Raw genomic sequence first — 12,500 nt, forward strand, 5'->3', positions numbered from 1 at the left:
GCAACAGTTATTGAAAGATAATTAATAAAGGTAATTGAGATGAACTTGTAAGGAGTAAAAACCAGACTGAAAAATATGATTCGTAATTAAAGAGGGGTCCGGAAATAAAGGTAACTATTTGAAAACTTAAAAAGCTACCTGGAACTTCTTGAGTGAATATGAAGCGATGATAACATTTTACGTTTTACAAACTGAAATCTTCACATTTTACTTATTAACTGCGATAAAAAAAGAAAAAAAAACAGGAGCATGCACAGTGGCCTAGACATCTTCATCTGTATCCCATAGGCCTAGACATCTTCATCTGTATCCCATAGGCCTAGACTTCCAAGCATCAAAAGCACTTACGTTTGTATGTATGTGCTTATGTATGTATGCATGCATTTATATACGTATGTATGTATGTATAAATGTGTGGCGTGTGCATAGAGAATAAAAAGTCTCCAGAAATTCTTTCAGTGTGAGAAACCACTGGTGGCTAGAGTCTCAAAGATTTTCTCTCTTCCTCTCACGGAAATGAGATTCTTTTGGTGAGCCTAAAGGCGCAGACGTTTCCGAATTTCCTTATTAACTGTGACGGTTTTGTTCTGGAAGATCAGGCCAGAATTCTGTTTTTTTTTTTTTCATTACATGAACATAAATACGTTAAGAAAAGTTACGACGAAAAAACGTGGATAAACTTTTGGATAATTGCACAGTAAAGTAACCTTCCGTAAATAAGAGCTCTTTTCTTTTTACTTTCTTTCTTTCCTAATGCTTAACTTGAAACTCATAACTTGCGTAACTTGCGATATCAGTACCTTTATTGGTTTACAGCAGTTTTAAGTAGGGGATCCTTTCTCTTTTCATTTCCTAGTCGCATTTTTTCCAACACACACACACACACACACACACACACACACATATATATATATATATATATATATATATATATATATATATATATATATATATATATATATATATATATATATATATATAATAATCCAAGGCAGTTCAGGGAAAGGCACTGTCCTTATGCATTTTATTAAAATATGCCGACGTTTCACAACTCCTCATAGTTGCATTTTCCAGGCTGCAAACAGCGAACATGGCAATCAGTAAATTAAAATTAAAATCACAAGTCAGAATTACAATTACAATAAAACGTTCGGCATATTTTAATAAAATGCATAAGGACAGTGCCTTTCCTGAACCGCCTTGGATTGTTCTTCGAGCTGTTGCTCCGGAAGTTAGAGGTATATATATATATATATATATATATATATATATATATATATATATATATATATATATATATGTGTGTGTGTGTGTGTGTGTGTGTGTGTGTGTGTGTTTGTGTGCGGGGCGTGTGTGTGTGTGTGTGTAGAGAGAGAGAGAGAGAGAAAAGAGTTGACAGCTATCTGGGGAGAGGTATTTGAACGGCTGTCGCAGGCAGTTTAAACTAACAATCGTATTGCAAGGATAAGGAGTATCGGAATTTATATCAGAATATTTGGGGATTTGATTTTTACCCTTGATGTACTGTACAGGCTGCACAATCAATAAGCGGAAACTAATATAAATCCCAAGGTAAACGAAAAAAATGTGTGGAAATCTTGTTCATACTTCATAGGCTCCGGTTCAAATTTAAAATGGTAAACAAGCTTTTTCTCTCAGTTCTACTGCATAAGTAAAGGGTCGTTATTTGAAATAATGAAAACCCCATACTGAAAGGCGAGGATCAAGAAATGGAGTCCTGAAGAAGTGGATTGCCCCTCAGAACTAAGTGTATAAATAGCAAGAGCGAGAGAAGGGGCTGTTGTCAGAGTGGGTGTCACTTAGTTAAAAGTTGTAAAGGATGCTAACAGATGCGCCAAAACTTGAGGAACAGTGGTGTTCACGTGAAGGATTCCCACAGGTACGGAGACTGAGTCAGATGGAAGCAAATGATGCAGGGTCATCATATCAGTGATATTAGCGATATTAGCGACAGACGGGAGGAATTTCATCACACGCACTGCTCATGGTCTTGCCTTATCTCTAGTTGGTGCTCTTGTTGCACTGCAGGTCTGTGAAACAATGTCTATAATACTACTGTTACTCTTCTTGTACCCGATGCTTTTTATTTTGCTGTCACAGATGCTGCCACTCTTGCTGCACTCGCAGCAAAATTGTTCTTATCTGAGTGCTGCTATTAATCTTGCAGTTAGCCTTGTATGCTGCTGCTGCCCTTTTGACAGACAAACAGAGAGTAATCATTGCTTACAGTACCTGAAGAAGGTGCTAGGTGATGAAGGATTTTGGCGGGTGCAGCAACAGAAACATTGGCTCTGGCATTCTCTGTCACTAGAACTGGTGTTTGCTGGTGCTGGAGGTACATGACACCAGCAATGGTTCCTTCTGATACCAATGCTGCACCGCCAATGGATCTACGGTTTGCAGCGGGTGAGGACTGTTATGGATGCTTATTGAGGTGGGAGTTTGGAGTTCGAAGATAAAATGAGGGGTTAACAGGAGTGTGCGGATAGATCATGAGTTCAGAAAGTAAATATGAGTATGAGAGAAAGCCCTACTGGCAAAGGCTCAAGAGTGAGATGAGCTCACCCAGGAAGCCACACACATCAAGAGTAGGAAGAACAGCGACTCGAGACAAGCAAAGATATAGAGTAGCCAACTTGCCCAAGCAAGGATGACACAATGACTTGTAAGTAGCAACAAAGAAATAATCGCACAAACGGAAAATTTCCACAACTTCTACTGCTTCATATATCTTCCCTGGAAGTTCATCATCTTGTTGACCCTTTAAACAGACTGTCATTCACCTCTATCCTGCATGCATTCTCACTCTTCTTAGATACTAAGGTTACTTTTCTGTGAAGTAGAGAGACATAGTTTTTTGCAAAGCAAATGAAGTAAATTTTTTGAAGAGGTGTAGCACTAAGATACTGAGATTCATGGCTGGAGTGTTTTTGGGAGATCATATCATACAAAGGAAGTTTCTGGGAGATGTGGTCTTTGGAAAACACACGGAGAATTAAAGAATGATTGAGAGGGTTTGGCTGAATGTTGTGAAGAGGAGAGGAACAGTTGGCCAGGAGAGGAACAGTTGGCTAGGAGAGTGGTAGGCATGGTAGTAGCTCCAAGAGGAAGACTAGTAGGAGACTCAGAAAATTGATGAGCTTGGGTGTAGAAGGAGACCTGAACCACATGGGTGTTCAGGTAGACACTGTACAAGGAGAAAACTCATATCTAGCCTATAAAGGGAAGCATGACATGAAATGACGACGAAGAGGGCTGGACACTGCAAACCAATGCCACTGGAAGGAATTTTTTCTTTTATAGAAAAGTGCCGTAACCCAATTGAGACCAAATGAATGACCCACGTGAACCCAGGTGATGCCAAATAGTGGTACTATTTGGATAATTACATCTCGATGTTTTCGTTGTCAGTTGCTATTTCCTGGAAGCTCTCAGTGGGGAAACTAATATAAAAAATCATCTTCGATGATTTTTTTTTTTTTTTTTTTGCATTTCCACTAAATACTTATGATGAAAGGTTTCCAATGACAGTGAACATTTGCACAGTATTTGTCATCAAATTTTGTTGAAAATTTTTCTTCAAATATTTAAAGCAGAAAACTGTCAGGGTTTGACCTATATTATTTCCAGGCATTTCCAAAGTGGCGGTTCAATGCCACGTCCACAGTTCGTTATGATTGTACTTGAAATTATTGGACTTTCGATGGCGTTATGTCAAACTGACTTCACCAAAAATAGTGGTGGTTCTTATGGCCGTTCAGATAAAGCCGGTAATTCATGTAAAAGGAATTAATATTGATTTTTCGATCTGCTGCCTTTCATTCCATTTGTGACCTTGAAAACGAATGGCAGAATTAGAGATACTTTTGCGTGCATAGGAATACAACGTTAAGTTAATCCTTCGCCTCTGTTTCGTGGCCCCTCCTGTTATACAATACTGGTTCCTTGCTCGAGGTGCTTAGGGCACTCTTCAGCAAAAACTGCCCATCCTAATTGACCTACCTATTCAGTCAAGCATCAGATATGGAATTAAATGTGGTTTTTTTATCAGTTTGAGTTTTCAAGCTCCAGTGCTGTTATTTTCCAAAATGTTCAAAGTTACGGTGTTACTCTTAGCGACGTAACACCAGCTGGAAATAGGCCCATAATTCAGCCAATCAGAGTGTCGGTTCTTTCTCATTTGTTTTGATTGGCCCAAGGGGTTTTCCAGGCAGCCGGAACTTAGAAATGCTGGAAAAACAGTGCGTGTTATGACTGTGGTTCGTCTGTAGGACTCGGCAATATCTGCGGGATTTTGCACATTCCCTGGAAGTTGTTGTGAAAAGGTATGTTTTGCTGTGGGTTAAGTCCATCGACTGAGCCAGGTCATTTGATTCAATATAGAGTATTAAAAGTCATGAAGGTGTTTCATCATGAAATTGTAATCTGTCCAAAGAAACGGGTTTATGGCAGGCCGTTCCTGTCGAGAAACTGGACTCTGGAGTAACTTGAAAGCCAGAAATATCGCGTATAGGAAGGAGATTAGTGATTTATGAAATAATATTCCTTGAAAGAGGGCGATCAGAGTGATCGGGCAGTATGAGTGAAAACCCTGGATTTTAATTTATACCTTCACTGGACCTCCTGTAAGTCTTCATTTAGTCCAACAAGAAGTGCTTATTATGAGATATCAGTTTGTGGTATGCGTGGTGTTATTCTCCCGACTGTGTGTTCTGTAAAGAAGGAAATTAAACGACAGTGGGGTGATGAACATTGCTGTTGCCCCCTCCCCCCCTCCCCGTCGTTGAGGTAAAAATTAGGATCTTCACTGCCCACTCGAGGGCGGATAAGCAATAATTTCGTTATGGGTATTCTAAAAGAACCTTGTCTTAAGTGTTTAATGGTTTTCATTATAGTTTTCAACAAACTGAAATAGTAAGATCTTAGTTATAACGTTTTTTTCCCTGAAAACCCTTCTTACAAGGCGGTGGTACTTAGTGAACTCGATCTTCCGGTACACAGTAAGATTTCTCGTGAGGGGAGAATAGTAACTATTCTTGACTTTTTCGTTATGGGTATTCTTGACGTCTAACTGGGCAACACATTCTCGTTTCAATAACACCGTCATCTGACGTATGTCATGAAAGTAAACAACGGAGCTTAATAAACTTACTACAGTACATTGCAAAATCTACAAACTATCCACAGGACATATTCTGTAATTAAAAGCCAATACCAAAGAATATCAGTGATTTATGGAAACCAATACTACATTATTTGCTTGTAATTAAATCGTAGCTTCCTTTCTGTCGACGCCTACATACTGTATTTTTGATATGGTACAATAACATTGTTAATCTTTGACACTGAAACAACGCAAGAAGTAACCAGGATGGTTTTACATAAGCTTTCTAAAGTCGGAATGTTTAAAGCCTTATGGGTGTTGAAGTTCCTGGTTGAATATGTTGTTACTTCAATACCAAATTTAAACTAATGGTTGAGGTTGGTGCTAAACGTTATAGCATTGAGTATATGTTGGAGTATGAGTTTAACTTCTGAAATGTTTGTGTTATATCAACTGAAACCCTTTGCTACCACAAGTTTATTTTCGAAGCAATTCATAACGGTGTCAGAATTATTACCCTTCAGTTCGTCGCTTGCTGCCAGCACGAGCATGTCTTAAATGGAACCTATCATACGTATTAAGAGCCAAATGGTTCACATTTAGTTTTTGCACAGACATGGTAAGCTGACATTGAGTGTGCATCTTCTATGATGCGTAGCTCGAGAGAGATACTCAGAAAATTTGTTTAGGTCTCAAGGGGTCCGATTGTATCCGATGGAGTCATTCAAGAGACGCCCCCGCCTCTCTCTCTCTCTCTCTCTCTCTCTCTCTCTCTCTCTCTCTCTCTCTCTCTCTCTACGTATACCGCGTTCATTCGCAAGAGAAGGAAGTTGGGTTGGTTTAACAAGCTTTAATAGGACAGGAGACGATCTCTATAGCGGGTAGTGCCGCTAGTGCACCTCATGCGGTGCACTGTAGGTATTACTTACGGCCCTTTGCAGCGTCACTTCAGTCCCTAGCTGCAACCCCTTTCATTTCTTTTATTGTGCCTCCGTTCATATTCCCTTTCTTCCATCTTACTTTCCTCAGTGCTCTCCTAACAATTGATTCATAGCGCAACTGCGAGGTTTTCCTTCTGTTACACCTTTCAAGCCTTTTTACTTCCTATTTCCTTTTCGGCGCTATATGATCTCATAGGTCCCAGCGCTTGTCCTTTAGCCTAAATTCTATGTTCTTTGGACAGGAGACGAGACAAACACACTGAATGACAACGCCTCTCTATAGTACCTGGGAAATCAGTGAAGGCAAAGCGTGACTCACAAAAATGTAATATGTCCCCGCTCCCTCGTTTCACTCGAGAGTCTTCTTTCTCACGGGTTCGGGCCTTCGGGGTTGGCGATGGTTTCATGCCAATTCGGGTTTGCTTCATGACGCTGCTTGGATTTTTCGCGTTCATTATATTCTCTCTATCGTTATCGTCCGTCCTGGTTCTTGGTGTCTCCCGAGTTGTCAAAATCTTTTGTTTATTGCCCCTTTATTTATTCCCTTTATTTATTCCCTTTATTGTCCATACCAGCGCGTATCAACCAGGTAGTCTTTTAAGATAGCTAGCTTTATCAAATTAGACGGTGTATATGTTTAGTCTTCCGTTTATTCCCTCATTGGATATTTGAAAATGGCTGATAAATATGAATAAGTACTCTGTTGTTTGGGTTGTCATGTTAGGATGTTACTCGGACATTTTTCTTTTCATAATTACCAACCTACTCTCCATTTCAGGGACCGCGAGTCATCGTTTTTCTCAAATATCTTTCAAACTAATTATTTGATCGAAATGGTACTTTGACACACTGTACAAGACACCTCCCGCTAATTTGTGGTGGTATAGTGCATTGTCAAATGGTTTTAGTTAAGGCGTTTACTCTTGACTTACTTGGTGTTGCTAAGCATCCCTTCCCCTCCTCATCCCTCCCTCAACCCACTTTCCTGGCCTCCCCATCTCCCACCCCCCGTTTCCTGTCTATGGGGGTAGCGGACGTTCGATTACGTAGATTAGTCCTGTTGACTCATGCAACTTTGCCTTTAAAAGTCAAGAGTAAATGCCTTAACTAACACCATTTGACAATGCACTATATTACCCAAAATTAGCGGGAGGTGTCTTGTACACTGTGTCAAAGTACCATTTCGATCAAATAATTAGTTTGAAAGATATGTGAAAAAAACGATGACTCGCGGTCCCTGAAATGGATAGTAGATTTGCGAACATGTTTAATATCGGGTCTGGTACAACTGTTATTTCAGGCTAGTTTGTATACAATGGCGTCTGGCGCCCACTTTTCATGGCTACCATCATTTATATCGAGACTATCCAGCCTACCGCGAAGCTCTCCGAAAAATACTATCGCCATTCTGTTTCACGTTTTGCTTTACTGTAATGTGCATATGGCATGTAAGTTTCTCTTTATACGTCTAAGTTATATAAATTGTACTTGTCAGTCTGTACAGTTAGGGTATTATTGTAGTTTATCCTCTTCAGAGGGTGCTGAGTATTTTAGAACTGCTTGTCATGGGTGAAGCAGAAAATCCAGCTTTTGCCAGACCTCCTTAGCAGGGCAGTGGAATCCAGAAACAAGAGCATCCTCTGAGGGCCATGACCAATATAGCAACGCCTTCATGTTTATCTCAGAAGTGATGTTTTTATATATTCTGGATAGCCAGGGATTCTGTATGCCCATGCTTATGTACATGTGTATACACATACACAGACATATAATACTAGCAGATGCTCGCTATCGTTCGCATTTGCTAGTTCCCATACCCATATCTGGATCATACCCATACCCATACCCGAACCAAACCCATTCCCATACCCATATCCGTATCCATACCATATCCATACCATACCTATACCATACCCATACCCATATCTATACCCATACCCATATCTGTTCCTTACCCACTCCCCTCCCCTTACCACTCCCCTCCCCTCCCCCTTAACATCCCCTTCTCCTCCCCTCCCTTGACCCCCTTCCCTCCCCTCCCCTTCCTTGGCTGCCTTTCTGCTTGTATTGTGTGCCCCTCTCCTCCTATTATGTTCATTTCCTTGGCTACCTTTCTGTGTGTATATGTCCCCCCCTCCCCTTTCCCCTTCTCCCTTCCCTCCCTCCTCCCTTCCTCCTTCCCCTTCCCCCCTTCCAACTCCCCCTCCACTCTCCTTGCCCTCCTGCTCCTCCCCTCCCCTCCCCTCTCCTTGCCCTCCTCCTCCTCCCCTCCCCTAAACCTCCCCTTCCCTCCCCTTCCTCCTTCCCTCCCCTAACCCCTTCCGTCCTCCTTCCCTTCCTTGGCTGCCTTTCTGCATGTATTGTATCAATCACTCCTTCTGTTATGTTAATTTCCTTGGCTACCTTTCTGTGTGTGTGTGTCCCTCCTCCCCTTCCCATTCCCCCTCCTCCCCATTCCCTTCTCCTTCCCTCCCTCCTCCCCTTCTCCCTTCCCTCCCTCCTCCCCTCTTCTTCTTCCCCTCCTGCCATTCCAATTCCTTCTCCCATTCCAACTCCCCTCCCCTCCCCTTACCCTCCTCCTCCTCCCCCTCCCCTCCCCTACTCCCTCCCCCCACTCTCCCCTCCCCCCCCCCCTCCCTCCCCCTCTCTACTCTCCTCCTCCTCCCCTCCCCCTCCCCTTCCTTGCCTGCCTTTCTGCATGTATTGTGTCCCTCCCCTCCTATTATGTTCATTTCCTTGGCTACATTTCTGTGCGTGTGTCCCTCCCCTCCCCTTTCCCCCCTTCTCCCTTCCCCCTCCCCTCCCCTTTCCCTTCTCCTCCCCTCCCCTGTCCCATCCCCTTCCTCCTCCTCCTTCCTCCTTCCCCTTCCCCTCCCCCCCTCCCCTTCCCCTTCCCTTCCCTTCCCTTCCCTTCCCTTCCCTTCCCTCCCCATCCCCTTCCTCCCCCTTCCCTCCCCTCCCCTCCCCTTCCTCCCCCTTCCTCCCTCCCTCCTCCCCTTCCTCCCCCTTCCCCTCCCTCCCCTTCCCCCTCCCCTTCCCCTCCTCCTTTCCCATCCCTCTTCCCTCCCCCTCTCGCCCTTCCCTCTTCCCTTTTCCCTTTTCCATGTTTTATTATGAAATAAAATGTGTTGAGATTGTGTACTATTAACAAAATAGTAAGGACATTTTTTTAAGGTAATGTACAGGTTTTTCAAATCAAAACGTAACTTGCTTGACTTTTAGAATTTATATGAAGTGTTTACTTAACCTCATTTGGCAAATATGAACCACCTGCATTATGAGGATCACAGTAAATACTACTCCTGTTATACAACTGGAGTCTTTAAGATTTAAGAAGACATCATAATCCAATGGACATTTCTCCAGGGGGTGGAAGAAATGATTCTGAAGACAGATTCTGGATTTCTTCCCTGAAGGAAAGCGGATCTGACAATAATCCGTTTAATAGCTGAAGACGGCTTCAGAGGATCCTGGAGTCTTTAAGAATTTAAGAAGGCATTATAATCCAGTGGGCATTTCTCCAGGAATGCTTTAGAAGCTGAAGTCTGCTTCAAAGGATCTTGGAGTTGTGAAGACGTCTTTCAAGAATAATATTTTAATAACTGTCCAGAAATATTCAACATTAAGTGACCCAACAGTATATACAGTAATAAAGGATTTTTGGCTGATCTTTCTCATTTCCGTTTCGAAATGGACTCAGCGGGTGATTCTAGAACAACAGCAGGCACTACTGGTGATGGTCTGGAATCACCAGTGGCATCAGTATTAGTCCAAAATCCATCAGCAGCTGTTCCTGCACCTACACCAAGATATGGTCAGTTGTTTGTATATGACCGGAAGGTAAACGGTGCTGCTGCTGCCCGTAGACTTTTGCTAACTACTATTAATATGGTTAATTTAGGTGTGGGTATGGGTATGGGTATGGTATGGATATGGGTATGGGTAAGGTTATAGGTATGGGTATGGTAAGGGTATGGGTATCAGTACAGGTATGCGTATGGGTATAGGTATGGGTATGGTACAGATATGGGTGTGGTTATGGTACAGATATGGGTATGGGTATCAGTATGGGTATGGTACAGGTATGGGTATAGTACAAATATGGATATGGATATGGGTATAGGTATGGGTATGGTACAAATATGGGTATGGGTATGATACAGATATGGGTATGGGTATGGTATGGATATAGGAACTAGCAAAGGCAAGCTAGTATGTAATGATGAAAACTATATTGCTAAGCAGTTACCCACAAATTTACATAAAAACCTCTTATCTGCTTTGTTTGACAATATTATTCCGATTAGACCTCTGCTCTTACACAATACTAAAGAACAGAGTTTTATGGAGAATAAATCGGAGACGAAAGGCTTCAAAGAGCTTCAGAGTTTCCAGAAGCACGGCTACACGCAAACAGAGGCAGACAGGCAGTCACACACACACACACACACACCTACACAGAATGGCAGCCAATAAAATTATATATATATATATATATATATATATATATATATATATATATATATATATATATATATATATATATATATATATATATATATGTATATATATATATATATATATATATATATATATATATATATATATATATATATATATATATATATATATATATATTTTGATACAAACTAAGTGATGCAAAGTACAATACAAAAATACAAAAATATTTTAGTCATCTGGAAAACAGAAATAGAGAAATAAAGATCATTCCAATAATAGGAAATCAAGCTGCAATGATTTTCTTATCAGATCTTCCAAGGAATCCTGCCTTCCTCTTCTGGAGAGGAGACACCCCTTCAAGGGTGCCCTCAAAGACCTGGCCTCCCTAAGGAGCCTTTGGTCCTCACCCTTGGGGCCCTCACTAGGCCTGCTTCCCCAGCCTGGCAAGATACTAGCCTTCCTCAGAGGAAGCAGCCTCAGGATCGGACCCTTTCCTTCAAGGTTGTCCTCAGACTGGCGAGCCTTGGGGTTTTTGGGTCTCACCCTTGAAGTTCTTAGGCCTTCGCTAGGCTCGCTTCCCCATCCTGGAAGGATACCTTCCTTCCTCCGAGGAAGTAGTCTCTGGGCCGGACCCTTCCCTTCAAGGCTGCCCTCAAGAGACTGGCAAGCCTTGGGGTTTTTGGGCCTCATCCTTGAAGTTCTTGGGCCTATACCTGCTTTCCTACAAGGAAGCAACCTCTGGGTTGGACCCTTCCCTTCAGGGCTGACCTCGAGAGACTGGCAAGCCTTGGGGGCTTTTGGACCTCATCCTAGAAGTTCTTGGTCCTCTCCAGGCCTGCTTCCCCAGCCTAGCAGACTACCTGCCTTCCTCAGAGGAAGTAACCTCTAGGTCGGACCCTTCCCTTCAAGGCTGCCCTCAAGAGATTGGCGAGCCTTGGGGGGCTTTTGAGCCCCATCCTTGAAGTTCCCGCTTCCCCAGCCTGGCAGGATACCTGCCTTCCTACAAGGAAGCAGTCTCTGGGTCGGACACTTCCCTTCAAGGCTACCCTCAAGAGACTGGTGAGCCTTGGGGGGCTTTTGAGCCTCATCCTTGAAGTTATTGGTGCCCTCTCCAGGCCCGCTTCCCCAGCCTGGCAGGAAACCTGCCTTCCTCTGAGGAAGCAGCCTCTGGGTCGGACCCGTCCCTTCAAGGCTGTCCTCAAGAGACTGGTGAGCCTTGTGGACTTTTGGACTGCATCCTTGAGGTGATTGGGCCCTCTCCAGACCCGCTTCCTTAGCCTGGCAGGATATCTGCCTTCCTCCGAGGAAGCAGCCTCTGGGTCGGACCCTTCCCTTCAAGGCTGCCCTCAAGAGACTGGCGAGCCTCATGGGCTTTTGGACCCCATCCTTGAGGTGCTTGGGCCCTCTCCAGGCCTGCTTCCCCAGCCTGGCAGAATACCTGCCTTCCTCAGAGGAAGCAGCCTCTGGGTCGAACCCTTCTCTTCAAGGCTGCCCTCAAGAGACTGGCGAGCCTTGGGGGCTTTTGGGACTCATCCTTGAAGTTCTTGGGCCCTCTCCAGATCCGCTTCCTCAGCCTGGCAGGATACCTGCCTTCCTCCAAAAAGCAGCCTCTGGGTCGGACCCTTCCCTTCAAGGCTACCCTCAAGAGACTGGCGAGCCTTGGGGGGCCTCATCCTTGAAGTTCTTGGGCCCTCTCCAGGCCCACTTCCCCAGCCTGGCAGGAAACCTGCCTTCCTCTGAGGAAGCAGCCTCTGGGTGGGACCCGTCCCTTCAAGGCTGTCCTCAAGAGACTGGCGAGCCTTGTGGACTTATGGACTGCATCCTTGAGGTGATTGGGCCCTCTCCAGGCCCGCTTCCTTAGCCTGGCAGGATATCTGCCTTCCTCCAAGGAAGCAGCCTCTGGGTCGGACCCTTCCCTTCAAGGCTGCCCTCAAGAGACTGGCGAGCCTCGTGGGCTTTTGGACCCGATCCTT

At 43.7% G+C, this 12,500-nt stretch overlaps 1 long non-coding RNA gene across 1 annotated transcript in view; it reads left to right on the forward strand.

Annotated features, from left to right (window-relative positions):
- Positions 1 to 12,500, forward strand: part of LOC136829370 (uncharacterized) — a 68,030-nt gene that overhangs the window by 43,444 nt on the left and 12,086 nt on the right. The gene's annotated exons all lie outside the window — the stretch shown is intronic.

Source organism: Macrobrachium rosenbergii, chromosome 44 (genome assembly GCF_040412425.1).
Source record: "Macrobrachium rosenbergii isolate ZJJX-2024 chromosome 44, ASM4041242v1, whole genome shotgun sequence".
Taxonomy (NCBI): domain Eukaryota; kingdom Metazoa; phylum Arthropoda; class Malacostraca; order Decapoda; family Palaemonidae; genus Macrobrachium; species Macrobrachium rosenbergii.